Source organism: Podarcis tiliguerta (assembly GCF_965153285.1).
Source record: "Podarcis tiliguerta genome assembly, chromosome: 3".
Lineage (NCBI taxonomy): Eukaryota > Metazoa > Chordata > Lepidosauria > Squamata > Lacertidae > Podarcis > Podarcis tiliguerta.
Window position 1 is genome coordinate 2427775 of NC_139536.1, and position 25250 is coordinate 2453024.

Here is a 25250-nt window from a genome sequence, read left to right on the forward strand (position 1 = left end):
GGGCAGAAAGGATTGGGCAGGGATGGATCCTTCCCAGAAGTGCCTTCAGCAGCAGCAGCGAGCAAAGAGGTTTCTGCAGATGTGCAGTCAAGGCAGCTGCATCTCCAGAAAAGAAGCGGGGTGGTCTTCCTGGGTCTGCTGTAGAGTTAAATGAAAAAGAGAGGAAACACCATGAATACAGTGGGTTAGGGTGCTCAAAGAGGCCAGGGACCCCCTGAAGACCAAAGAGCCAAATGCTATCGGAATTGGGGTTTCACATGGTGGAGGAGTGGGGTTCAGCTCAAACTTTCTGCTGGATGTCCAGAAGTCAGGAGAGGTCTCCAAAACCAAACGGCTCCATGCACTTTCTGTAGCTGATGGGAGATATACTCCAAAACATCTGGTGGCCACCTGGTTGACCAAGGCTGATCTCCCAAGTGACTCCAAATGTCATCAGGGAATTCTCAAGGTCCAAACTCTAAACAATGAATTTAGCATTCGGGAGAATCTAGCAAGCGCCACCCCTCCACTCCGTGGCTGTTAAGGGTAAAGACAGGGGGAAGAAGCAGAGCTGTAACTCTCAGGCCTTTAGGGTCGTGTCTCTTTGAAATGCCACAGACTTTTTTCCAGGCACAGGTATGGTTTTGCATACAACTCACCTTAGCTGCGCTTGCAGCAACGCCTGTCTCCCGAACACTTCCCAATCTCTTTCTCGCCTTTGTTGCAGGTTTTTCTGCAGCTGCCCCCATTGTTCTGGCAATCCTGGGTGGGACGTTGAGCTCCGGTGAAATCTGCAGGGGAAAGCAAAGGGAAAAAAGCAAACTAAGAGAGGAAGGTGCAACTACTAAGGAGAGGATCTACCTGGGAAGGCTGCTCCATCTCCCAGGACTGGCCTTCTACACCTTCCACCCTTTGTTCCTCAACAATCCCTCTAGCCAGGACATCTGGAGGGCACCAGGTTGGGGGAGGCTGGTGCAGGATGAATGCAGGGAAGGGGCTGGGATGGAGAGTGAGCCCCTCCCCCTCCCCTCTGCGCCTTCAGAAGGAGGTTTGAGCCAAGGTGGTAGGAAAACCTTTGTCAGAGTCACTGGCTTCCCTGGGGGCCACTAGCAACCTTGGAGAGAGAAGTTCTCTTGCCCAGGAAACTGGCCCACTCTCTTCCCCACCGCAAAGCTGATTGCACTGAAATGTGTTAGTACAGATTTTATAGCAACAGCTTCTTTGGATTAAATTCCATACTTTAGGATTGGGATGGCAATCAGATCCTAAGAGCCTGGCTGCTGGAATCAAGTCCATCAACCTGGTCTCACAGTGGCCAACCAGATGCCCCATTTGGGAAGTTCTAAATGGGGACAGAAGGTCAAGTGAATTGCCCACCCATCCCTTTGGGATTCCCTGCAAGTGGTATTCAGAGGCAGGTTTTAAAGGAATAAAGTGGAGAGCTGTGGAGCTCAGAGAAGAAGCATCTGAGATGAAGGCCTTACCTGGAGCCACCAGCATCAGGACGAGGAAGGCGAGAGAGAGGAGGCAGAAGATCTTCATGGCTGGAGGTTGGTGGGAATCCTGGAGATGCCTGAAGCCAAGTGGAAGAGCAGTTGTCTGGGGAAGGAGAGGTCCCCCTACTTATAGGTGGATGGAGGACTGTTGAAACCTTGTGGGAAACCAAATGTCTATCACAGCATAGATGTCACAATCCCTGTGGGGCAGAAGAAGATGAGAATTGCTGTCTGGATTTGAGTAATGCTCTTGTGCAAAACCACATACGGAACAATGACCACAAACCAGGCTAGTGTCACTGACTGTCAAAGAGAAGCAGAGAGAGTTGTTTCTGAAACTATGGCACTGGAGAATTAATTTCCCAGCTATGCATTGAGTTTACCATGAAGTTAATAGAGGAAAAGCGCATTCTTGGAGGAGAGGACTATCAGGGCTCCTGGCCCCCAGGGCTCTCTTTTCCCTCCACTGCTTCAGTCTCTGAACTCCAGTTGCTCACTATCACAAGCGAATCCATGGCTGTTTCCCATATGTGTGTTTCTGGTAGCCTTCTTATTACCATTTGACTCTTGTAGGCTGCTGGTCTGATCCAGCAGGGATCTCCTTATATACCCTTTGCAGAGTTAAAGTTTCTTCAGATAATACATTTGTAAAAGATCCTTCACAGCACACAGATGACTTTGAAAGGTTGTTCCTTGTGAGTTATCAATGGTACCCCGCTGTGTGGTTTTGGGTACGCATGGCGCGACTGGACACCTGCCTTGGGAAATTCAACGAAGAGACAATTTGGAAGGATGATTCTGTTCTGGTTCACTTTCTGTTGTGGAAAGTGCAAATTAGCTGGACAGTCCTTTAATTGCCAACTGAATTTAGTGTCCCCCATTTCCCTGGCAAAAACACAAAGAGGACCCCACTGGCAAGCAATCCATTGAAGAACGAAAGTGTGATTTTTTAAGCATCCTTTTGAGGTCATTTCTTTTCTTTTCCATATTTGGAGTACAAATAGTGGGGGGAGGGGAGAAGAGACATGTCTTCTTCTTTGACACCTGAAGGTGTTAAAAAAGAGAGAGAGGTTGTACCTCTATAACCTCTGTATAACCTATATACGGCGGCCCGTGTTTTTTTTAAATGAGCAAGGTCCTAACCAAAGAAGAATGGCAGCTTAAGCTAGTGGAATACGCGGCAGCTTGCAGATCTAACGTACAGAATAAGAGAACAAGAAAACATTAGTGTAAAGAAGATTGGAAAATATTTATTGACTATATGGGAGGAAATTGTGTGCACTTGAAAACGTTGGCTGCATTAAGATAAATTCAACAGTGTAAATAAGTTTTGATGGATGTAATAATAAAATACTGAATGGTTTAGTTTATATAAAATATACTGGGATTTATGCTATGCAAAATGAACCATGGAAAGAATCATAGAATCATAGAATCATAGAGTTGGAAGAGACCACAAGGGCCATCGAGTCCAACCCCCTGCCAAGCAGGAAACACCATCAGAGCACTCCTGACATATGGTTGTCAAGCCTCTGCTTAAAGACCTCCAAAGAAGGAGACTCCACCACACTCCTTGGCAGCAAATTCCACTGTCGAACAGCTCTTACTGTCAGGAAGTTCTTCCTAATGTTTAGCTGGAATCTTCTTTCTTGTAGTTTGGATCCATTGCTCCGTGTCCACTTCTCTGGAGCAGCAGAAAACAACCTTTCTCCCTCCTCTATATGAACATGGCTATCATATCACCCCTTAACCTCCTCTTCTCCAGGCTAAACATGCCCAGCTCCCTTGGCCATTCCTCATAAGGCATCGTTTCCAGGCCTTTGACCATTTTGGTTGCCCTCCTCTGGACACGTTCCAGTTTCTCAGTGTCCTTCTTGAAGTGTGGTGCCCAGAACTGGACACAGTACTCCAGGTGAGGTCTGACCAGAGCAGAATACAGTGGCACTATTACTTCTCTTGATCTAGATGCTATACTCCTATTGATGCAGCCCAGAATTGCATTGGCTTTTTTAGCTGCCGCGTCACACTGTTGGCTCATGTCAAGTTTGTGGTCAACCAAGAAAGAGAAGAAAGGAAGTCACTGATATTCTCTCTAGCACACTCTCTGCATTCCTGTCATTCTCACAGCAAGGTGGAGATGATAAACTACCCTTCACAGCTCTCTGGGAAGAATGCGAGCCTCTCTTTTGTTGGCTGCTTCTCTACTCCTCTGGAGCTCTTATACCTTGGGCAGAAGTGTTCAGGACACATGTGAGGCTGGTGGGAGTTTTTGCACTTCTATACCGCTTGTTTGTCACAACAGCCTCTCATTGGAGAGTGTGAGCTTGTGGGAGAGAGCAAGGGGTGCTGGACTAGACAGGCCTTTGGGCTGGTCCGTTTCAGGGCTCTTCTCATGCAAAGTCTTTCAGATCCACATCTCATACCATCATTTCCACCTGGGCTTTCCCTCCACCACCTGCAACTCAATGGCTTGTCTCCAAATTCACAAATTGACTCCAGATTCCTCTCCTCTCCCTGGACAGTGGTGAGGAAGCCATCTCTGACCCAGGAACCACCAGAATCTGATCTGGAGAGTCATTCCAATCTTTAGAGCAGATTTTGAGGATGCCTGGGGGAGTCTTCAGGAGAAAGGAGGAAATGTCCTATACCAAGCAGAAATCTCTTCCCTGAACAGGACAGCAGCCTTGGAAACCACCCAATCATTCCAGCCCCTAACTGTTCCATTGGCCTTCCAAGCCCTCGATCAGACTCCATATCCATTTTTCCAAAGAAAGGGCAGGTTTTACTCTCTTTTTCCAAATGTTCTGAATGTGTGTGTTGTGCTGTTTGCATTTTACTTGTGGTGCTGAAGCAACACTTTGTTTTGATATTGTTGGCAATGGCAGGCATTGGTATGAAATTGTGTGCACTGTTGTGAATTTATGTGTCCATGGGAGAGAGATGGGGGCTCAAAAGTGAGGGTCACACTCTCATATTATTCTGGGGGAGGAGTATTACTGCAATGTCGTGAGCTGTTGGCCTGTGCTGTGTCCAGTCCTGTGAAACTTCCAGGGCACCTGCTCCTCTTTTGCAACCTACACAGACATGGGATGTCTTCAGCATCCTTTCCCAAGAGACTGAAGTGCAAGATGCAGCAGGCAAGGTGGGGAGCCTGTGGTCTCACTGCTGAGTTCTGTTTCCTCACCATGTCTGGCTCCAAGGCAGACAAATATTGCTCCATGATCAGCGAATCTCCACAGTCTGAAAAGGTGTGTGAAGTAACAGCCAGTTGCTTCCATGAGACACAGTGGAATTGGGAATTGGCCCAGATCAGAAGGAGGTTGCGGGGGGGAGGTTAGTGAGAGTGGGGGACAGCAATGCCAGGTCAAAATGGAGCAAAATGGCATTTATTGTAGAATCCTGGAATTGTAGAGTTGGAAGGAACCCTGAGAGTCATCTAGTCCAAACTTAAGAATCCCTGACAGGTGGACATTGAATCTCTGCTTAAAAGCCTTCACTGAAGGAGAGTCCACCACCTTGGTTTTTTGTTTTTTTGGCTTTCCTGTTATATCTCGTCGTCAACACATACTATGTTTCAGTCATACATAAATTCATAAGAAAAAGATAAAAGTGAAGTAAAGGACCTCTGACAGTTAAGTGCAATCACAAACGACTCTGGGGTTGTGGCGCTCATCTCACTTTACTGGCCGAGGGAGCCGGCGTACAGCTTCTGGGTCATGTGGCCAGCAGGACTAAGCTGCTTCTGGCAAACCAGAGCAGCACACAGAAATGCTGTTTACCTTCCCGCCAGAGCGGTACCTATTTATCTACTTGCACTTCGACGTGCTTTTGAACTTCTAGGTTGGCAGGAGCAGGGACTGAGCAATGGGAGCTCACCCCGTCGCGGGGATTCGAACCGCTGACCTTCCGATTGGCAAGCCCTAGGCTCTGTGGTTTACACCACAATGCCACTCACATCCCCGAGAAAATATACTGCTGAGTATTTTTGCAGCCTGTTATGATTATTTTCTTGTTCTAATATTTTTCCATATAATCCATAGATAATATCCAGTCCTCTTTCCGTCTTCCCCCTTTGGTCCACATCCCAACAGTGACTTCAAGATAGCCGTTCTCACTTTCTGCCATACTTGACATTTCCTTTCTTCATTTTCTTGGGTGGGAACTGGTGGAGGCTGTCTGGGAAGTCCCTTGGGCTGTGCTCACCCTCCCCTCCAGGAATTGGTCTAATCCTCTCTTAAAATCCTCCAGTTTTGTGGACATCACTACATCTTGGACAAGCCAGTGGGAATTTGTGACACTGGTCCTGAAAGCAATGCAATGGCTGGCAATGAACTACAGGGACCAATTTAGGGTGTTGGAATGAGCAGGCTCAAAAGTGCCCCTAAATAAGCATGCTTGTAACCAAAACACCTGGGAACCACACACACCTAACTCTGGAAATATACTCATTCCCATTTATAAAACGCATGCCCTGCTTTATTCTGTCCACAAAATATTTGCTCAAAGGATAGAAGCAACATCGACCCAACCACTAAAATACAGAACAAACTGAAAACAGAAGCAAAAACGAGAGCATTGGCCCATTTGGTCAATTTTGGTTTCTTCCAGTGTCTCCTTTTCCAAGCTGCAGCTGAGTTTTTCCATTTCAGTTTGCTTTTAAGAACAACACACTCCCCAAGAAAACTCATCAGCATTTCTGTGTGGTTTTCTCCCGATAACATGCCTGTATGTAATTTTGCCTGATCTGCAGATTTTGGCAGGGCAATTTCCCTGCATGAAATTCACTTTCACATGCTGTTTCCATGAATATATATATGGGAACATCAGAAACACCCTTTGCCCTGGCTGTGCATGGTTGGGCAATGACACTCTGATCACCGTAATGCCAAGGCTGTCGAGCAGCTGAATGAGTGGGGCAGGTTGGGTGTGGGGACAGGTGGAAGAAACACAGGTCCGATTACTACACTTGATCTTAGCCAAAAGGCCGAGAAGCGATGTTTCATTATGGGAGGTAAGGTGGATTCATAGAGGAGTTTGATGGGGACATTGGGTGAAGCTGAGTGTCTTGAAAGGACCTTTTCATTCAGCATATAGTTAAACTACAGAACTCACTTCAAGAAGAGGCAGTGATGACCAGCCAGGTGCATGGCTTTAAAAGCAGATTGGGCAAACTCATGACTTGGTCTGCCTTTCAGTGGCGACTTGCCATGATGGCTTCTTCCTGCCTCTTCCTGGGAATGGCACTTAGGGCCACAGTTGTGACCAGCAGTCACCTGTATCCTACAAGGAAGGCCTTTTCAAACCCATCTAAGGTGGCAGCTGCCACTATGTTTGAAGGAGCAAACTAAATACTTTAACAGTGTGCTGTGAAGGACCTCTTATACAAATGCATCATCTGCATAAACTTTAACTCTGCAAAGGGCATTAGAAGAGCTTTGCTGGATCAGGCCAATGGGCTGCAAGATACAAACATCTTGTACTCACAGGAATCATAGAATCATAGAGTTGGAAGAGACCACAAGGGCCATCGAGTCCAACCCCCTGCCAAGCAGGAAACACCATCAGAGCACTCCTGACATATGGTTGTCAAGCCTCTGCTTAAAGACCTCCAAAGAAGGAGACTCCACCACACTCCTTGGCAGCAAATTCCACTGTCAAACAGCTCTTACTGTCAGGAAGTTCTTCCTAATGTTTAGGTGGAATCTTCTTTCTTGTAGTTTGGATCCATTGCTCCGTGTCCGCTTCTCTGGAGCAGCAGAAAACAACCTTTCTCCCTCCTCTATGTGACATCCTTTTATATATTTGAACATGGCTATCATATCACCCCTTAACCTCCTCTTCTCCAGGCTAAACATGCCCAGCTCCCTTAGCCGTTCCTCATAAGGCATCATTTCCAGGCCTTTGACCATTTTGGTTGCCCTCCTCTGGACACATTCCAGTTTGTCAGTGTCCTTCTTGAACTGTGGTGCCCAGAACTGGACACAGTACTCCAGATGAGGTCAATAACCAGAAGCCAATGGGAAGAAAATTTGGGAGCAACAGCAACCCCCTTGCTTCTGATTCTGAGAAATGGAGTTCAGAGGCCAACAGTTGAGGGAGAACATAGCCATGATGGCCAGCAGCCCTGATAGCGCTCTCCTCCAAGAAATAAAATATCTGTAATATCAAGGCATTCTTGGGAAATTCCTTCATCGAGGGCACCATTTTAGAAACAACCCAATTCCCTCTCTTTGCCGGTCATTCTTCCATATATGGTTTTGCACATGAACATTACTGAAATCCGGACTGCTCTTCTCATCTTCTTCTGCCCTGCAGGGCTTGCGACATCTATCCTGTAAAAGACATTTGGCTTCCCACAAGGTTTCAACAGTCCTCCATCCACCTATAAATAGGGGGACCTCTTCCACTTGGCTCCTGGTACTTCCATGATTCCCACCAACCTCCAGCCATGAAGATCTTCTGCCTCCTCTCTGTTGCCGTCCTCTTCTTGATGCTCCTGGCTCCAGGTATGGAGATCTTCCCTTTTTCTTTAACTTTTCACCTTTATTATTTTATTCACATAATATACACTCTTTACAACAAAGAACTCCAAAACAAACATACAACTCCAAAATAAAATCACATTTAACAAAACAATGTCTCATGTTTTCATTTACACTTATCTACTCTCCGATAACTTTACTTGATATTTCTTGCTGCTTTCTGCTTTCCTTATAGAATCTTTATGAAGATTTAAATCTCTTAAATCCTATACCAATCTTTAACAATTTCAATTAATCCCTTCACTTCCCTCCACCCATGTGTGATCTTCTTTGCCTATTATTTTTGTTATTGTTGTGTTATTCATTTTATTTGTTATTCCATCCTTGATATATTATTATCCAATCTCCTTGCGCCTTTTAAACTTTTGCATATTGATTTTTAATCTCCAGCACCGACTATTTTTAATGTATTCCTTAACGCATTCCCACTCTTTATTAATTTTTTGATTAGAGTAGCCTCTAATTGATGCTGTTAATTTTGCCATCTCCGCAAATTCAAGAAATTTCATTCATTCAATGTCTGGTATTTTATCAGTTTTCTCAGATTCTCTACAACTCTCTGCTTTATTCCTTTTAAACCTGACTGTGAATCCCACTTGCAGGGAACCCCAAAGGGATGGGTGGGGAATTCCTTTGCCCCTCTGTCCTCCTTGAGAACTTCCCAAACGGGGCATCTGGTCGGCCACTTGAAGAGCAATGTGTTTCCTTTGGCTTGATCCAGAAATCAGGCTCTTTCTATGTTCTCACTGTAATACTAATCTTGAAACATGAATGTAATGGTTCTAGGGGTTTCTCGTGCATAAGTTGCCGTTACTCCTGGCTAGGTTGCCTGGTTGAACCCTTTCTGTCTGGACAGCCCCAAGTTCCGTGGCTGCCTCAATAGCTGGCAGAATCCGTTAGTGGGCGTTTCTTAAACCTCTTCCAGCATAGAAGCTGTTTGACACCCAGTCTCTTTCTTTTCTTTTTTTCATAATATTTTATTAAAATTTTCACATAGAAAAAAGGAAAAAAGAAAACACCAAAAAACAAAAAAAGAGAAACAAGTAAAAACAAATAAAAACAATTCCATTTTCATAATATTACTTACATTCGCTTATTTCCCAGACTTCCCCACACCTCCCCTCTCTGTATTCCAATTCAAATATTTAATCAGCAAATCCCTTCCCTCTGTCTTATCCTTATCTTTATCTTAGTGTGTTATACCTTAAATTCTTCATCTTTTTTAACCTTCCAATTTTCTATTCTCCTTGAATAACCCTTTAACCTCCATCCAACATCGTTCTAACATTCATTAATTTTATAATATTTCTGTAAATAATCTTTAAATTTCTTCCAATCTTCCTCCACCATCTCTTCTCCCCGGTATCTGATTCTGCCAGTCATTTTTGCCAGTTCCATATAGTCCATCACCTTCATCTGCCATTCTTCCAGAGTGGGTAGTTCTTGTGTCTTCCAATACTTTGCGATGAATATTCTTGCTGCTGTTGTAGCATATGTTTGACGCCCAGTCCCCTTCCCCTTTGCCTGCGCGGAAGTTTTCTGCACAAAGTGGGTGTGGGCAGCGGAGTACTACTCCCCTCTCTGCTGGTCTCCTGTGAAGAGTCCTGGAGCCACCTCTCCGATTCCCCCATCTGCCCCCCTTCTCCACTGGTGTCACGCTGATTTCCTTCCCCAGCGGATGGGGCTGCCTCTCTCCCTACTGGGACCCTCTTCACCAGAGTTCTGGAGCCTCCTCTCCACCTCCCGCTCCGATGGCAGTTCCCTGACAATGAAATATCATCCATAGTAATTGCTTTAAGATGTTAAATTACATTTCAGTACATTCAGTACATTCAGGTTTGCAGTGGGGTAGAGAGTGGGCCAGTTCCCTGAGTAAGGGGGCTTCTATCTCCAAGGTTGCCAGAGACCCCAAAGGGTAGCCAGTCTCTCTCTCCCCCCCCATAAATTTTTATTATTTTCTTAACACAGTCTTATACAATACATCAAACCACATATATACTTTTAGCTCTGCCGAACTTGCAACTTCCCTCCTTCCCTTCAACGGGTATCCCTTATTCTCTTAAATCGCATATTTTAGTATTCAACCTCTTATCATTGTAGGAGTCATTTCAGTCCTGCCAGTGTTTTTAAGGTTTTACAATTATCTTTTAGATACACAATAAATTTACTCCAACTTTCCTGGAATCTCTGATCATCCTGATCCCAAATCCTGCCGGTCAGCTTGGCTAACTCCGCATAGTTCATCATTTTCGTCTGCCACTCCGCAATAGTAGGGATTTCTTGTAGCCAGTCTCTCTGACGCAGCCTTCCTGACCGCCTTGGCTCAGCTCTTTTGCTGAAGCTGCAGGCGGGAGGGGAAGGGTCTCTCTCTCCACCCCAGACCCTTTCCCTGCATTCATCCAGCACCAGCCTCCCCCAACGTGGCCCCCTCCAGGTTTCTTGCCCAGCAGGGTTATCAGGGAAGAAGAGCTGAAGGTGCAGAAGTGTGGGAATATTCAGGGATGCAGGAGAGGATATATTGTTTGATTACATCCTTTTCAACTTGTGTTAACAAGTGCACAATTTAGCAGAGTAACATCCCCCTTTTTAAACTCACAGCGGATGCGTTTGCTCAGGCTCGCTAAAGCCTCTATAATAACTGTTCTGGTATTTTCCCTTTATTCCCTCATAAACAACAAGACACGACACAGTCTTCTATAAAAGTATAAAAAGAGTTTACTCACTCACATTCTGCTCACAGTCGGATCCCAGAAGGCAGACTTAGCTTAGAAAAGTAACATACACCTGGAAACTATCTCATAAGGAAACAGTCCCTTTGTCTTCTCTTGGCTAGAGGCCAAGAGAGCATCTTTAGCTAAGCAGATGTTTCTTCTTCGATGCATGTAGTCAAAAAGAGAGAGATGATGGCTGCCCTGCCATGTGCTTTTGTCGTTACCTGCACAGGTGAGGCCACGCCCACCTCTAGTCCCATGCAGAGGAAGTCTGTCCCAGCCCAGAAGGAAACAGGAAGTTGACCTGCTGGCTGGACAAACATTCCTCCCCATGTGTAAACATGTTCACTCTAGGACTGTTGCACTTGACTACTCTTGTGTTTCACATCCCACAAGAAGGTCAATTCTGGGGGTGCAGATCCAGCTTCAAATGGTTCTTTTTCCTCCCTCAGATTTCACCAGAGCCCAAAGTGCTAAGGAAGCATGTCGCCTTGCTGGCGGGAGCTGCCATTATTTGAGGTGCTGGAAAGGCAAAACAGAAATTGCTAAATGCACAGGACGCAGAGTTTGTTGCCGTTAAGGTGAGTTAGGTCAAATTATAACTTTGTCTCAAAGAGAGACGACCCCAAAGGTATGTGACGTACAGTTCCGTTTCCATCCACAGGCACCATTTAGTAATAATAATAATAATAATAATAATAATTATTATTTATACCCCACCCTTCCCTGCCAGAGCCAGGTTCAGGGCAGCTAACACTAATAAAATCACAGTAAAACAGTAAAAACATAATAGGGGGGAAGGAGGGGGGGAGGAAAAGGGGGGGCCCACAATTTAAAATACAGGTTAAAATGCAATTTAAAATGTAGCCTCATTTTAAAGTAGCTGATAAATCAAAACCATACGGGGAGGGAAACTTAAGGGTCAGACTGAGTCCAAACCAAAGGCCAGGCGGAACATCTCTGTCTTGCAGGCCCTGCGGAAAGATGTCAAGTCCTGCAGGGCCCTAGTCTCTTGTGACAGAGCATTCCACCACGTTGGGGCCAGTGCTGAAGAGACCCTGCCCTAGTTGAAAACAATCTAAACTCCTTGATGCTCAGGACCTCCTAAGTGCTGTTATTTGTGGGCCTTAAGGTCCTCCGTGGGGCATACGAGGAGAGGCGGTCCTGTAGGTACGTGGGTCCTAGGCCGCATAGGGCTTTAAAGGTCAAAACCAGCACCTTAAACCTGACCCTGGACTCCACCGGGAGCCAGTGCAATTTCTCTTAGCCTGGAAAGGAAACCCGTCTTTGGCTTGCCACTTCCTCAGATAGCAAAGGCAACCCACGTGAAGCATCTCTGTGAAGGTTGTTTTTGTAGAGTTGGAAGGGAACCCACACATCCTGCAATGACTGGAAGGGGAAGGGTTAAGTGTCCTGCTCAAATTTGTCATGGCTTATCTGGATCTGCACTACGTACCTGCTCCTGTTCCTCTGTTAAAGAAACAATGACTCATAGAATGGTAGAATTGGAAGGAACTCCAAGGGTCATCCAGTCTAACCCCCTGCCATGTAGGAATCTCAACTAAAGCGTCCATGACAGATGGCCATCAAACCTGTGCTTGAAAACTCCAAGAAAGCCCACAACCTCCTGAAGGAGACCGTTTCACTTTCATTCAGCTCTTACCATCTGAAAATTATTTGTGATGTTTAGCCGCAATCTCCTTCTGGAGCCTTTCATTGAGTCCTCCAATGTACTGCCTTCTGTCCGTCCCTTCCCACACAATGTCTCCATCATAAGGTCCCAATCTAATCTCATGCTGCCAGCATTCAAAGTATTACCCATCAGAACTTGCCTTTATGTTGGGGAGTGATGGTTTCGTTCACCAACCAGATCCTGAAAACAATTTCAGGTGTGTTAGATTCTCTGCACCTGCTCAGTTCCATGTTCCAGGTTATGGTTTTGAGAATGCCCCCGCCCTTGTAGGACTTTCTTTCCAGGAGCTGAGAAATGATAACTCCCAAAGCAAGCAGGCCAAACTTTGGCAACCCTGACATTAAGAGTCTCATATTCTACCAACTGAGGACTACAACTCCCAGCAGCCCCAGTCTACAAGGTCATGTGATGATGGGTGTAGATGGCTTGGGGTCAGGATGGAGACACCCCCCAACACACCCCACATTTAGCCAGAGGTCTGAAACAAACCCTCCATGTGCAATTTGAACACCTACAACAGTCAGCTCTTCTGCCTCCCAGTTGGAGTCACTGGTTCAGGTTTTCAGAACCACCACCACCACCCATTTCAACAGTGTCTCCTCTTCTCACAGGTGGGGGGTAACTCTGCAGATCTCCAGTGCAAGACCTCTGGTGAAAGGAAGACCACCCTGCTCTCCTCTGATGTGCAGCTGCCTCGACTGCACCCCCATCTCTGCTGGGGAAGAAACCGCTTTGCTTGATGCTGCTGAAGGCGATTCTGGGAAGGAGTCAAGAGGGAGCTGTCCTCTCTGTCTGTCTACTCATGAGAATCTCAATGCATTCTTTTTAATAAATGCAAGCATTGGAAACCAGTGTTGTTGTTGTTTTAAAAAATATATTTTATTTGTTACCAACCACCAAAACACAAATAGTGAACCCCCCCCCCACAGGCGGATGATACATTGTGTATACAATATTCAATAATATACATATTCAACAATAACATATTCAAATCAACCATATGTACACTTCTATACAGTGGTACCCCGCAAGACGAATGCCTCGCAAGACGGAAAACCCGCTAGACGATGCGGTTCGCAGGACGAATTTCCCTATGGGCTTGCTTCGCAAGACGAAAATGTCTTGCGAGTCTTGAGATATTTTTTCGCTCCCCACCCCCTTTTTCTAAGCCGCTAAACCGCTAATAGCCTTTTAGCAGCTAATCCGCTAATCCCTTAAGCCTTTAATAGCCGCTAATAGCCGCTAAACCGCTAATAGCGCTAATCCGCTAAGACGCTAATAGGGTTGCCTCGCATGACGAAAAAACCGCTAGACGAAGAGACTCGCGGAACGAATTAATTTCGTCTAGCGAGGCACCACTGTATACCTTAACACTCCTCCTTCCATGAGGTGTATTTAACTTTTAACATTTTAATTGCCCGAAATTGCTCAAACCTACTCAAATAATTCATTATCTTCTCAAACCAATCCTCCTCTTTCTCACTGACCTTAAACCCTTTCATTCTATGTATCTTCACAGTTAGGTATTCTAAAATTATAATATTCAGTTTTTCCTCCATTGGTTCACCCCTAGCTCTTCTGCATTTTTCCAATTTCTCGCTTTAACCTGTCTGGCTGCAATTACCATCAATTTTACCCATTTGCATTCCTCTTTTAACTCAGTACTACTCAGGGTAATAAGAACCATTAATTTAGATATTTCCACCTTCCTACCCACAATTCCTGATATTTCTATACCAATCTGTTTCCAAAATTCATTAACTAACGGACAGTCCCACCACATATGACTGTTTGTTCCCATCACTCCACATTTCCTCCAGCAACTCTTACTTCCAGATTTTGTAATATGATATAACCTTACTGGTGTATAATACCATTTTTGTACCAGCTTCAACCCATGGAAACCTTTGTGTAGGTCCATGTTGTGAAAAGGTGTGCTGGGTTTTGTTTTCTCTTAGACTCTAATATATGATGTGTGAAACACATAAATAGAAAAAGACAGAGAGGCCATGTTAGGATTCCATGGAGACATGAGATTCCTCCATGTGTACAATATCCTGAAACAGGGCTGGGGAAGGTCTGAGCTCCTCTCAACTCTCAACTTGACTGACTACAGGTCACCAAACAATGTGCAAGCTTTTGAGTTCTGCAGAAAGCTTCTTTAGGCTGGATATTAAGCAAATGAGGCTGTGGGTGGAGGGCAAAAATCTGGTCTAGGGCTAAAATTTGCCTTGGTGTGAGTCTTAAGGTGCAAAGCAAGAAGAAGGGTCAGACCGCTTGATACAGATTTTGCTTGGATCACAACTCTGGATCCCACCCCTGACCATTGGCCACTGGTGGGAATTGCATCTGGAAGGCCAGAGCATCCCCAGACATGACTTGATACCGGAGATTCCAGGTTTCATGCTGGGAGAAGTACAACAGCCCGTTCCCCATATTTGAAAGGATCAACTACAGCCGTTCCCTAGATTAAGGTTACCAGATTATTATTTTTCAATGAATCTGGGGACACTTTAAATAAATAAATAATGTGATTGTGTTGTGTTCTGTTGAAATTGCTAATAAAAAAAAATTAAATAAGTAAATACTACTTGTTCAGGACATTGATGCTCACTGGTGGCAGTGGCAGAGAGGCCGCCGCTGCCTTGACCTCAACCGCCACATTTCCCCTTCCTCCGAGGCTTCTATCTCCTTTCTCCATGAGCCTGGGTAGCCCCTGAGTTGTTGGTTCTTCGGTGGTGGTGGTGGTGGTGGGGAAGCAGTGCACAGTGGGTCACGCATGGAAGGCAGAGGAGGAGAGCCGAGAGCAGCGGTGGTGAGGCCATCGGAGCACCCCCAATCTCATTCCTACTTGCGTGCATTCAGGAGGGGGCAGGGATCCCTCAGTTGGGAAGGGAGAGATCCCCGCCCTGCTCCTGTTTGCACGCAAGTAGGAGTTGGGCGGCTGCTCCGATAGGCAGCATGAAGCCTCCCTTCACAGCTTAGTTGCTGGGGTCAGGGAAGGTGGAGGCAGCTTGGAAGCTGCATCTTGGAGCCCCTGCACCACCATCATATGAGGACTTCCAAGCCGCTCCTGAAGCCAGCCAGAGCCAACTGCTCCGGGCTGCTGAGACTGCCGCTGCTGCGTTTCCCGGGGACATTAGATGAAATCCGGGGACATTCCGGGGATGGAATTTATCCGGGGAGTTATTCACAAATCAGGGGACTGTCCTCAGGAAACGGGGACATCTGGTAACCCGCCCCTAGATATGGCCTTAAATGAAATGTTGTCAGGTTCCTGACGGTCTAAGGTATTAAAGAGACAGTCATATTTATGAATGGGAGACAGGTTTTAAATTCCCAGCCAGCCATGGGTGACCCTGGGCCAGTCACTACATTTCAACCTAGCCTACCTCACAGGGTTGTTGCCAGGATGAAATGAAGACGGGGAGAACTGTGCGCCCCACCTTGAGCTCCTTGGCAGTTCAGACCCCTTGAAGGCACACCAAGAAGCTGCAGACTCTGCACCACTACGGTCTATTGACAATTGGGGCCCTTGGCACCAGCTGATTCACCCCCTTAGTGATCCACATATGTGTTAATTTATCAATAGTTTCACCTTTTTCTGTGGCACCACAGTTTAGGGAGGATATTGACAAGCTGGAAGGTGTGCAAAGGAGGGGGACCAAGATGACCAAGGTCCTGGAAATGAAGCCATATGAGAAATGGTTGAGGGAGCTGGGTAGGTTTAGCCTGGAGAAGAGGAGACTGAGAGGAGATATCATATCCACCCTCAAATATCTTATGGGTTGTCATGTGGAAGATGGAGCAAGCTTGTTTTCTCCTGCTCTGGAAGGTAGGGCCCAAACCAATGGATTCAAATTCAATGAATGGAGATTCCGACTAACACTAGGGAGATCTTATTGAAGGAAAGAGTTGTTTGACCGTGGAATGGACTCCCTCAGAAGGTGGTGGACTCTCCTTCAGTGGGGAATTTTAAGCAGAGATTGGGTGGCCACCTGTCAGAGATTCTTTGGCTTCGACTAGTTGACCCTCAAGGTCCCTTCCAACTCTATAATGCTAGGATTCTCTGATGATAATTACAATCTTTCTCCATTTTGACCTGAAAGGGGATGTGTCTAGCATTGCTTTCCCCCACTCCCACCAACTGCCCCTCTGAACCTCCTTCAGATATGGGCCAATTCCCAGTTCCACTGGTTTGCACAGAAACACCTGCCAGTTACTCCCAAATCAAATAAAAGTCACAATATGGAGAGGAAGTAGCAGAGCCCCCACTCCAACCCAGTGCCCCTTTTCATACAAGGCACCACCACACAGAGGTTTCCAATGCTTGCATTTATTGAAAGGAAAAGCTTAAGCAAATGAGCAGGCAAATCCCATCCTAAACCGAGTTACAAAGATGTCAGCCTCACTGAGCACAGCAGGACTTGCTCTGGAGTAAACGGGCAGAAAGGGTTGGGCTGTGACGGATCCTTCCGAGAAGCACCTTCAGCAGCAGCAGCAGCAGCAGTGAGCAAAGAGGTTTCTGCAGAGGTGCAGTCAAGGCAGCTGCATCTCCAGAAATGAAGCGGGGTGGTCTTCCTTTCATCAGAGGTGATGCGTGATGGGTCTGCTGTAGAGGAAACATTGTGAATATGAGGGGGGGTATAGAAAGAGGCCAGGGGTCCCCCTAGAAGAACAAAGCCTAATAATAATAATAATAATAATAAATAATAATAATAATAATAATAAATAATAAATAATAATAATAATAATAATAATAATAATAATAATAATAATAATAAATAATAATAAATAATAATAATAAATAATGCTATAAGAGTTGGGATTTCATGGGGGAGGTGGTTGCCTCAGACCTTAGTTCAGCTCTTTAGAGTTTGTTTGAGTGTGACCTTCTGCCATAGCTGTCAAGCTTCCCTTTCTTTGCGGGAAATTCCCTTATTCCCGCGCCGTTTCCCGCTGCTTCCCGCTGCTATCCCAGATTGTTAGATACCCCTTAGACTGTCCCTGGCAGGAGAGGCTGTTGCTCCCTTATTTTCAAGGCTGCTGATCCCTTATTTTCAAATCTGAAAGTTGACAGCTATGCCTTCTGCTGAATGTGCAGAGGTCAGGAGAGGACTCCATCCCAAACCCAAATGCTTCCTTACACAATCTGGGCCTGATAATCCAAAACATCAGGTGGCCACCTGGTTGACAAAGGCTGCCCTCCAGGCTTTCAAAAACCTTGAGCTCGGTTCTCCAGCTCCTGTTTTCTAAGCTGATGGAGTCAATTGGCTCCAAATGTCATTAGGGAATTCTCAAGGTCCAAACCCAAAACAGTCATTTGGGAGAATCTAGCAAGCGCCACCCCTCCACTCAATGGCTGTTAAGGGTCAAAGACAGGGGGAAGAAGCAGAGCTGTAACTCTCAAGCCTTTGGGGTCGTGTCTCTTTGAGATGCCACAGACTTATTTCCAGGCACAGGTATGGTTTTGCCTATAACTCACCTTAGCTGCGCTTGCAGCAACGCCTGTCTCCTGAACACTTCCCAATCTCTTTCTCGCCTTTGTTGCAGGTTTTTCTGCAGCTGCCCCCATTGTTCTGGCAATCCTGGGTGGGACGCTGAGCTCCGGTGAAATCTGCAGGGCAAAGCAAAGAGAAAAGCAAATTGTGTGTGTGTGTGTGTGTGTGTGTGTGTGAGAGAGAGAGAGAGAGAGAGAGAGAGAGAGAGAGAGAGAGAGATATGCAACTACCAAGGAGAGGATCTACCTGGGAAGGTTGCTCCAGAACACCTGGAGGGCACCAGGTTGGGGGAGGCTGGTGCAGGATGAATGCAGGAAACGGGACTGGTATAGATAGTGAGACCCTCCCCCTCCCCCCTGCACCTTCAGAAGGAGGGTTGACCCAAGGCAATCACTGGTGTCCTTGGGGCACTGGAAACCTTGGAGAGAGAAGTTCTCTTGCCCGGGAAACTGGCCCACTCTCTTCCCCACCGCAAAGCTGATTGCACTGAAATGTGTTATTACAGATTTTATAGCAACAGCTTCTTTGGATTAAATTCCATACTTTAGGATTGGGGTGGCAATCAGATCCTAAGAGCCTGGCTGCTGGAATCAAGTCCATCAACCTGGTCTCACAGTGGCCAACCAGATGCCCCATTTGGGAAGTTCTAAATGGGGACAGAGGGTCAAGAGAATTGCCCACCCATGCCTTTGGGATTCCCTGCAAGTGGTATTCAGAGGCAGGTTAAAAAGGAATAAAGTAAAGAGCTGTGGTGCTCAAAGAAGAAGCATCTGAGATGAAGGCCTTACCTGGAGCCACCAGCATCAGGACGAGGAAGGCGAGAGAGAGGAGGCAGAAGATCTTCATGGCTGGAGGTTGGTGGGAATCCTGGAGATGCCTGAAGCCAAGTGGAACAGCAGTTGTCTGGGGAAGGAGAGGTCCCCCTACTTATAGGTGAATGGAGGACTGATGAAACCTTGTGGGAAACCAAATGTCTATCACAGCATAGATGTCACAATCCCTGCAGGGCAGAAGAAGATGAGAATTGCTGTCTGGATTTGAGTAATGCTCTTGTGCAAAACCACATATGGAAGAATGACCACAAACCTGGGTAGCATCACTGACTGTCAAAGAGAGGGAATTGGGTTGTTTCAAATATGCTGCCATCGATGAAGGAATTTCCCAAGAATGCCTTGAGATTACAGATATTTTATTTCTTGGAGGAGAGCGCTATCAGGGCTGCTGGCCATCATGGCTATGTTCTCCCTCAACTGTTGGCCTCTGAACTCCATTTCTCAGAATCAGAAGCAAGGGGGTTGCTGTTGCTCCCAAATTTTGTTTCCGTTGGCTTCTGGTTATTCCTGTGAGAACAAGATACTTGAATCTTGTAGGCCATTGGCCTGATCCAGCAAAGCTCTTCTAATGCCCTTTGCAGAGTTAAAATTCATTCAGATGATGCATTTGTATAAGAGGTCCTTCACAGCACACTCTTAAAGTATTTACTTTGCTCCTTCAAACATAGTGGCAGCTGCCACCTTAGATGGGTTTGAAAAGGTCTTCCTTGTGGGATACGGGTGAAGCTGGTCACAACTGGACCCTAAGTGCCATTTGCAGGAAGAGGCAGGAAGAAGCCATCATGGCAAGTTGCCATTGAAAGGCAGATCAAGTCATGAGTTTGCCCAATCTGCTTTTAAAGCCATGCAACACTGCCTCTTGTTGAAGTGAGTTCCGTAGTTTAACTATAGGGAGGAGAAGAAGATGAAGAAGAAGAGTTTGGATTTGATATCCCGCCTTTCACTCCCTTTAAGGAGTCTCAAAGCGGCTAACATTCTCCTTTCCCTTCCTCCCCCACAACAAACACTCTGTGAGGTGAGTGGGGCTGAGAGACTTCAAAGAAGTGTGACTGGCCCAAGGTCACCCAGCAGCCGCATGTGGAGGAGCGGGGAATCGAACCCGGTTCCCCAGATTACGAGACTACTGCTCTTAACCACTACACCAGACTGGCTCTCTAGGAAACCTTGGAATGAATGAAAAGGAAGTTTGATTCAAGACACAGGGGATTTAAATAATCTTGGGAGAATATAGATATGTTATTATTACTATCATATGTTTATGTTTTATATCTATGCTATCTTTTTATGTATGAATCATAGAATCATAGAGTTGGAAGAGACCACAAGGGCCATCGAGTCCAACCCCCTGCCAAGCAGAGAACACCATCAGACCACTCCTGACATATGGTTGTCAAGCCTCTGCTTAAAGACCTCCAAAGAAGGAGACTCCACCACACTCCTTGGCAGCAAATTCCACTGTCAAACACCTCTTACTATCAGGAAGTTCTTCCTAATGTTTAGGTGGAATCTTCTTTCTTGTAGTTTGGATCCATTGCTCCGTGTCCGCTTCTCTGGAGCAGCAGAAAACAACCTTTCTCCCTCCTCTATGTGACATCCTTTTCTATATTTGAACATGGCTATCATATCACCCCTTAACCTCCTCTTCTCCAGGCTAAACATGCCCAGCTCCCTTAGCCGTTCCTCATAAGGCATCGTTTCCAGGCCTTTGACCATTTTGGTTGCCCTCCTCTGGACACGTTCCAGTTTGTCAGTGTCCTTCTTGAATTGTGGTGCCCAGAACTGGACACAGTACTCCAGGTGAGGTCTGACCAGAGCAGAATACAGTGGCACTATAACTTCCCTTGATCTAGATGCTATACTCCTATTGATGCAGCCCAGAATTGCATTGGCTTTTTTAGCTGCTGCTGTAGCATAGTATGTGTTGACAAGAAGATCTAACAGAAAAGCCTTAGCCAAACAAAAAAACCAAAGAACAAAGGGGGAAGACCAGAGATCTGGACATAGATCACAACTCACACCTGTCCACACCATAGCCTTTGCAACCTCGTGCCTCATATGTTTGGGACTACAACTCGCATCACCCCCAGCATGCAGGAGGACCATGTGAGGCTGAGGGAAACTTTTCCTACTTTACAATCTTCTTCTCCAGGTGAGGCGACCAGAACTGTGCAGGATTCCAAATGTGGTCACACCGTAAATTTGCATAATGACAAGATGATATGGGCACTTCACATTCCTATCCTTTTCCTAATGATCCCTTGCACGGAATCCATCTTTTTCACAGCTGCCGCACATGGGGCCCACATCTTCTGGGAGCTCTTTACTATGACTCCAAGGTCTCGGTGCTAGTCAGTCACCACCAGTTCACACCCCATGAGGGTACACCAAGAACCTGCAGGCTCTGGACCCCAAAACTCTGTTGACACTTGAGGGCCTATCCAGTTTTCCATCAGTAATCCTCATGTGTGTTAATGAAGTTGTAGTCCCACCTCTCTTCTGACTTGGTCAGACCCCACCTAAAGTCCTGTGCCCAGTTCTGGTCATCACCATTTATGAAGGATGTTGACAAGCTGGAAGGTGTGCAGAAGAGGGTGACCAAGAGAATCCAGGGTCTGAGAGTGAAGCCTGATGAGGAATGGTGGAATGGAGGAATGGGGTAGGTCATGCTTAGCTTGGATAAAATGAGATCTGAGAGCCAACTTCAAATATCTCAAGGTATGCCTCGTGAAAGATAGAGCAGACTTGCTTTATCCTGCTCTGGAAGGTAGGGCCCAAACCAATGGATCCTAATTCCATGAATGAAGATTCTGATTGAACAAGAGGAAGATGTTTCTGAGGGTAAGAGTTGGTTGACTATGGAATGGACTGCCTCAGAGGGTGGTGGACTCTGTAAAGAAAATGAAGGTACGTTCTTTCACATGTGGTGGAAGTGTAAAATAATTAAAAATTATTGGGATATGATCTGTAATGAAATGAAAAGAACATTTAAGATAACCTTTGTTGAAAGACCAGAAGCTTTTTATATTAGGCATTACAGATTTGCCAAAAGACAAGAAGAAATTATTTATGTATGCTACAACAGCAGCTAGAACTTTATTAGCTCAATGGTGGAAAAGCGAAGAAATGGCAAGAGAAACTGATGGAATATGCTGAAATGTCAAAGCTGACTTAAAGATAAGGACAATAGATATTTTTTAAATGACTGGGAACCTTTTGTGATGTATTTAAAGAAACAATGTAGGGAAATGGACTCACTTGCAGGGTTTAACTAAACACTTACAACCAACAAAATATAAATAGAAAACATGAGTATGTGGTTAAAATATTAAGAAGATAATTATAATGTATAATTGTTAATTTTATTACATAAGGGATTAGATGATAAGCAGAAGAAATTAATGTGTTAAAAACCAGAAGGGGATGTTGGGGAAAGTCATGGGGGAGGGGGTAATTGGGGATTTATTTTGTGATTATTTTACCAGCAGTGGGTATCACAAAATTTGTCATAAAACTTATTTATTTATTTATTTATTTATTTTTAATTATTATTATTATTATTATTTTAAAGAAGGTGGTGGACTCGTCTTCAGTGGAAGTTATCAAGCAGAGATTCAATGTCCACCTGTCAGGGATTGTTAAGTTTGGACTAGATGACTCTCAGGGTCCCTTCTAAATATACAATTCTAAGATTCTATGATAAACGCCATTTTGCTCCATTTCGACCTGGCATTGTTGTCCCTCACTCTCACCAACCTCCCCCCCCCAACCTCCTTCTGATCTGGGCCAATTCCCAATTCCACTGTGTTTCACAGAAGCAGATGCCTGTTACTTCACACACCTTTTCAGCCTGTGGACATTGGTTGATCATGGAGCAATATTTGTCTGCCTTGGAGCCAGACATGGTGAGGAAACAGAACTCAGCGGTGAGACCACAGGTTCCCCACCTTGCCTGCTGCATCTTGCACTTCAGTCTCTTGGGAAAGGATGCTGAAGACGTCCCATGTCTGTGTAGGTTGCAAAAGAGGAGCAGATGCCCTGGACGTTTCACAGGACAGGACACAGCACAGGCCAACAGCTCACGACATTGCAGTAATACTCCTCCCCCAGAATAATATGAGAGTGTGACCCTCACTTTTGAGCCCCCATCTCTCTCCCACGGACACATAAATTCACAACAGTGCACACAATTTCATACTAATGCCTGCCATTGCCAACAATATCAAAACAAAGTGTTGCTTCAGCACCACAAGTAAAATGCAAACAGCACAACACACACATTCAGACCATTTGGAAAAAGAGATTAAAACCTGCCCTTCCTTTGGAAAAATGGATATGGAGTCAGATTGAGGGCTTGGAAGGGCAATGGCACAGTTAGGGGCTGGAATAATTGGGTTGTTTCCAAGGCTGCTGTCCTGTTCAGGGAAGAGATTTCTGCTTGATATAGGACATTTCCCTCCTCTCTCCTGAATACTCCCCCCAGGCACCTCAAAATCTGCTCTAAAGTTTAGAATGACCCTCCAGATCAGATTTGGTGGTACCTGGGGCAGAGGTGGGTTTAGGAAAGTGTTTTCCCACATGAGGTGCATGGAGGGGTGCTGAGTTTTGTCCTTGCACCAGGCTCTACTGAAATTTGAAAGACCAATTTCCACCTCTGTCCAGGGAGAGGAGAGGAATCAGGATTCAATTTGTGAATTTGGAGACAAGCCATTGAGTTGCAGATGGTGGAGAGAAAGCCCAGGTGGAAATGATGGTATGAGATGTGGATCTGAAGGACTTTGCATGAGAAGAGCCCTGAAAAGGACCAGCCCAAAGGCCTGTCTAGTCCAGCACCCCTTGCTCTCTCCCACAAGCTCACACTCTCCTTTGTAAACCACTGAGAGGCTGTTTTCACAAACAAGCGGTATAGAACGGTAAAAACTCCAACGAGCCTCAGCCTCACATGGTCCTACATGGGGCGATGGGAGTAGTAGTCCTAAACTTCTGGAGGGCACCAGGTTGGTGAAGGCTGTGGTGTGACCTGTGTCCAGATCTCCCATCTTCCCCTTTTGGTCCCCATCCCAACAAGGACTGCAAGACTTGCATTCTTACTCCCTGCCACAGTGGACATTTCTTTTATTGTCCACCATCATTACGCTTTCCATTCTGAAGTTGGGAATAGAGTAGTCGCTTTGGAAGACGATAATCAGGCATCTAAACCTCATGACCAGTCCAACGAAGTTGATGTTGAAGAATCATTGCTTCAACACTGGTGAGGGGGAAATAGCACAGAACCTTCAGCATCCAAAATAAACAAAAAATGGAAAGCAGAAGAACGACATATGGATGTTAATTTATTTACAAATAAGCCCCCTTTTTGGCCCTCATCAAACATTGAAATGCAAAGTTGAAGCAAACTGTAAGGATCTCTGAGAAGATATGCTTTTCATTTCCCCCTCTATTTGTCCTCTAAATATGGAAATGTAAAGGCATGACCTCAAAAGGTTGCTAAGAAATCACACTGTCATGTTTCAATGGATTGCTTGCCAGTGGGGTCCTCCTTGTGTTTTTGCCAGGGAAATAGGAGACATTCATTTCAGCAGTACGTGAGCCAGAACAGAATCATCCTTCCAAACTGACTGTTCTTTGAATTTTCCAAGGCAGTTCCCCAGTCACATGAAGGGAACCCAAACACATACAGTGGGTTACCAGTAGGCATTGATAAACTACAAGGAAGAGCCTTTCAAAACCATCTAATTTGGTGGCACTATCTCCTGTAGGGACGCGGGTGGCGCTGTGGGTAAAAGCCTCAGCGCCTAGGGCTTGCCGATCGAAAGGTCGGCGGTTCGAATCCCCACGGCGGGGTGTGCTCCCGTTGTTCGGTCCCTGCTCCTGCCAATCTAGCAGTTCGAAAGCACTCCCGGGGGCAAGTAGATAAATAGGGACCGCTTACTAGCGGGAAGGTAAACAGCGTTTCCGTGTGCGGCTCTGGCTCGCCAGAGTAGCGATGTCACGCTGGCCACGTGACCCGAAGTGTCTCCGGACAGCGCTGGCCCCCGGCCTCTTGAGTGAGATGGGCGCACGACCCTAGAGTCTGTCAAGACTGGCCCGTATGGGCAGGGGTACCTTTACCTTTACCTTTATCTCCTGTAGGAGCAAAATCCATTCTTTAACTGTGTGCTGTGAAGGATCTTTATAAAATGCATTATCTGAAGAAACCTTAATTCTGAAAAGGGCATAAGGAGATCCCTGCTGGATCAGACCAGCAGCCTACAAGAGTCAACCATTGTTGGGAATGGTAACAAGGAGGCTACCAGAAACACACATGTGAGAAACAGCCCTGATAGCCTTCTCCTCCAAGAACGTGCTTTTCCTCTATTAACTTCATGGTAAACTCAATGCATAGCTGGGAAATTAATTCTCCGATGCCATAGTTTCAGAAACAACTCTCTTTGCTTCTCTTTGTCAGTCAGTGACACTAGCCTGGTTTGTGGTCATTCTTCCATATGTGGTTTTGCA

At 45.8% G+C, this 25250-nt stretch overlaps 2 long non-coding RNA genes across 2 annotated transcripts in view; one reads left to right on the forward strand and one right to left on the reverse strand.

The window, feature by feature from the left end:
- Positions 1 to 13206, forward strand: part of LOC310674019 — a 69313-nt gene extending 56107 nt beyond the window's left edge. The window contains exon 3 of the long non-coding RNA XR_014509322.1: positions 13033 to 13206. This is a non-coding gene — a long non-coding RNA (uncharacterized lncRNA). The remainder of the gene's footprint in view (positions 1 to 13032) is intronic.
- Positions 13207 to 16741: 3535 nt separating this feature from the next.
- On the reverse strand, positions 16742 to 18876 carry LOC310674537. Its single transcript, XR_014509637.1, has 3 exons — positions 18711 to 18876; positions 17907 to 18038; positions 16742 to 17033 (listed from the first exon to the last, which is right to left on the reverse strand). It is a non-coding gene; the product is annotated as an uncharacterized lncRNA (long non-coding RNA).
- Between the last annotated feature and the right edge of the window lie 6374 nt (positions 18877 to 25250).